Below are 4,058 nucleotides of genomic sequence, written 5' to 3'. Positions count from 1 at the left end.
ACACCGTGACGCATGCCATGCAGCCTTCAAGAGCTGCTTTTCAAAGCTCGGGAAACCACAGCTCCAGCTAACATCTGTCAGCTGCAAGAAATTAGTCCCTCTGTTACTCACCTGCATTCTGCATCGGCTCTAAAGGAACAGGAAAAAGGGGCTGCCCCTGAACTGCCTTTTTGTTTCAACCTGTCCCACTCTATGCTGCAATTCCCATCCCAGCTGTCTCTCATACCAATAAAATAAAAGCATTCTTGAAATACTAAAAATAGGAACAGCAGGGCAGGCCATGCTTTGAACCGGGCTACACTGGGAATTTCTACTTCTGCTGTCTGTGTGTGACTTGAACATTTCCTACTGGCTTCAAAACAAAATCCAGAAACATACTTGTGTTTGAATCCCTACAAGTTTCATTTTAAGACTGACTCGAAAGGATGGATTCCCAATCTATCTCATTCCCAAACAAGTGTTATCATTGCACCTTTAAGTAGGGAAGCCTCAGTGGCTCATTTTCTTCTCATTCACTGAACCAGGGTGAAAGCTCAGTTCTAGCTACAGAGAAGAAGCTGCACAACGAGCCCTACAACCACAAACTTCATTTCACTCCTTTTTTTTCCATTGCACTCTTTTTCTTCCCCTCACTCTGCTGCACAGTCAGAACACTCCCATGCTGCTGCAAGAAAGAGAATCTGTTCTTGTGCCCATGGCCAGGTTTTAAAGCCAAAGTATGCCCTGCCATCAGAAATATGGCTGCAGCACTTCTGGCTATGCTTTGGCCAGCTTTAATCAGGGTAGCTGTAGTGGCAGCACCTGTGGTGCTAGGGCAATAAGGGCTAAAGCAAAGGCTGCATTCACAGCTAAGGCCATCAGGTAGCCAGGACTGAAGCCTGACTTTTCAGCACTTCAACATGCGGGACATCAGCTGAGATCTTGTTTGCCTGCTGGTGCTGTGAGTGCCTCCAAGTGACTGAGGTCACTTCTCAGCCTATTTGTTTGTTTCCCCCACTCCTGCAGATGGCAGGCAGGCAGTGGCAAACTCTCCACAGCCAAAAGTGCAGAAGGGAGGAGGTGAGCTCCTGTTACAACCAGGCAGGTGGTTAAAAAGGATCCTTCCATTCCTGCCCTGACACGATTTTAAGTCAGCATTTTTTTCCTTCAAGATTTCAGACAAGCTTAGCTTTTTCAGTAAAAAAGGATGATGACAAACACGTCTTGGTCTGACAGAGTTTGAGTGAAGCTGTCAAAGTGTCAAATGCACATTAGCCAAAAGAACTCTTACCCCCCAAAAAATTGCTCTATTTGGCAAGCCACTCTCCATCAAAGCAGCACAGGCATACTACTTGAACTTTAAATTAGGCATTAAGATGTATAAGAATAGGGCTGATTGTTTATGTTGTTTAATAAAAATCTACAATCAGACTCATAACATTTATCCTGGATGCCACCAGCTGTAGCATTTTACTCCCTTACTACTTTATGGAGCTCAGTAACTATTTGCGCCTAACTGCAAATTTACATTTGCTGGAATACAGCTCCTAGCTATGTTTTTTTTTGTGAATTTGTTGTTGTTGTTACATCCTCCTCTACTGTATTAAACAACACTCAAATACCTGGTCTGTTGCCCTACAGAAGTATTTGCATACCAGAACTGAAAAAACATCTCTTAGTCTCCTTTCTGCAGCGATTCAGTTTATAATTCTGAAGGCTACAGATGATATATAGTAGCTGGCTTCACAGTTTTAAAGTCTTTGCAAGCTTAACCAATAAAATATTAATAGATTTTTCTAATTAAAATTATTGATATCACCCTTGTTTTTCACGGTGTTGATGTTGGTTTAATAACTACTCAGAACACACCTCCTGGCCTGAAGAGCTTAATGTCAAACATTGGGTTTGGTGGAAGACATGCTGCAACTACCCAAAGGTTATTGGGCTCACTACAGCCCTAACTATATTAAGCTCAATGGACTGCAATGTGATACACGAGAGGTCTAGCCAGACGATCTAGTTTGTAGTCCCCCCTGCTTATAAGCTTCTGGATCTAAATAAACAGTTCAGGAAGAAGACAGAGGTGAAATCATTTAGCAACCAGCAGAGCACTGCCCAATATACAAATCACTGAACTCACAGTGCAACACTCAAACCTCTAAATCACAGGGCCTCAGCGCTTTAGTGGGGGTATGCCCTTATTCAGAGCAAACATTTTATGTCCTTCCCCCAACATTTACTATAACAGTAGGAGCAAAACCAACATATGTATGGTAACATCTATATACTGTGCATTTGTATGTGCTTTGAGGATATAATAATGTTTGTGGGGTAAAGACGAGGATGGAAAGCAAGATTTCATTTGTTTTAGATTAAAATTTTCAACCTGAATAGAAAGGTGACCTGCCACGATCTTCTTTCATGACCTTCCTCCACCCCCTGAGTCCTGCAACTCACCCACTGTGAAATAACGTGCTAGATTATACACTAGTTCTCATAGAAACACTTTAGGCATTGAAAGCATATGTAATTCAAACATTCAAATAGGCTTTCTTCACCTTGCAACTGCAAGCTATTTCTACATTTCCCTTTCCTGCAGGTCCCCAACATACATGACCTCCTTTTCTGAAGTTGTGTGTGCTGACATAAAGGTTGGATAGATGTGTGATGACACGGAGGTTAGGGGAGACAGAAGCAACAAAGGCTGCACAGATGCCAGGTGGGAGTTGCAGGGGTAGGTGGAATTACACCAAGAAAGAAATTGCTCCTCTCTTTTCGCAGTGCAGCTTTATTTACCTTTGTCCCTTGTTCTTCCCATCATCCCTGTTCTCTTTCATGTCTTGGCTATTAACGTTATTAGGAAAATTATTCATTTGATTACTTGTAGAAGCTGCCCAAAATAAATACATTCCACTTAATAAACCTTCTTAGCAGGAAGGAAGGGGAGAATGCCTAATTAATGTATTAATGATTATAATGCACTTTGAAGATGAGAAGTGCCATGAGTTCTAAGGGCATGTTTCCGCCCTCAGAAGTCCCTGGGAATCGTGTGCAGAAGTTAATTCTGAACATTACCACTACTGCACTCTGGCAGGGAAAAAAAGATGCACGTACAACTGCTTCTCGAGACCCTGGACCTACGTGTAGAGGTTGAACCATTTTTCAGGTACTGCCTCTGTGTTAAGACAACATTGCTTTATATTCATCTCCAAAACCAGGAATGAAAGAGTGCTAGGAGGAACCATTTAATGCAATTTATCCACGCTTTGTGGACACATGGCCCAGCTGTAATACCATTATACTTACCCAGAAAGAACAAGTCAAAACCTCAAGGCATTGAAGTTCAACACTACCACTCACTAATGGATTTTCCCAACTCACGTGTGCTCAGCCTCCCCTCAAATACGAGCTGCTGGGGCACAGTCCCCTTGCTAGTAGGTGAGAAGCGAAAGATCTGGTGCTGCTCCTACAGCAACAGCAGCTTCAGGCAAAAGCGAGGGCAGTAATACCATGAGAGATGATAATCCCTAGCTATTGCAGGGAGAGAGCGTTTGGGTCAAAGGAGATTTCCAGCTGGTGAAGTTTCCATGGTTCAGGAACAAAAGTATTTCTCCTCACCCAGACAATACAGCACAGGCTGAGATCTGAAGAACAGATTTGCCCCTTGCTGCAGTAAGAAATCTGCCTTTGCAGCAAGGGAAAAATAAGTAGCTTAGGAAGTCTCTCAGATGTCACTGCACAAACAAAATATGAGCTGCTAATAACAGGTTTCTTAGACACACATTTCTTTTGGATGTGCTACCAGGAGGCACACACTCTAGGCTCTCCCTGTTATGGGCTTGGGTTATGAAACCATTAATGAACATACTTTAAAATGTCAGTTTGAAAGAATCAGGTACCGGCAGCACACATTTGCATAGCCATCTCCTGAAAACACTGAGCGGTCTCGACAAGTCTGAGAAAAGAAAGTAAAACGCACATTAAGAGAACAGCAAGTTTCACGCACGGCTAGCGGGAGGGCAAAAGGGGCAGGAATTAGGCTGTCAGTCTACACATTTTCTGATAATCACTTGGGATAT

The sequence above is a fragment of the Aythya ferina genome (genome assembly GCF_964211825.1).
Source record: "Aythya ferina genome assembly, chromosome: 3".
Classification (NCBI taxonomy): domain Eukaryota; kingdom Metazoa; phylum Chordata; class Aves; order Anseriformes; family Anatidae; genus Aythya; species Aythya ferina.
This window is presented reverse-complemented; position numbering follows the sequence as displayed.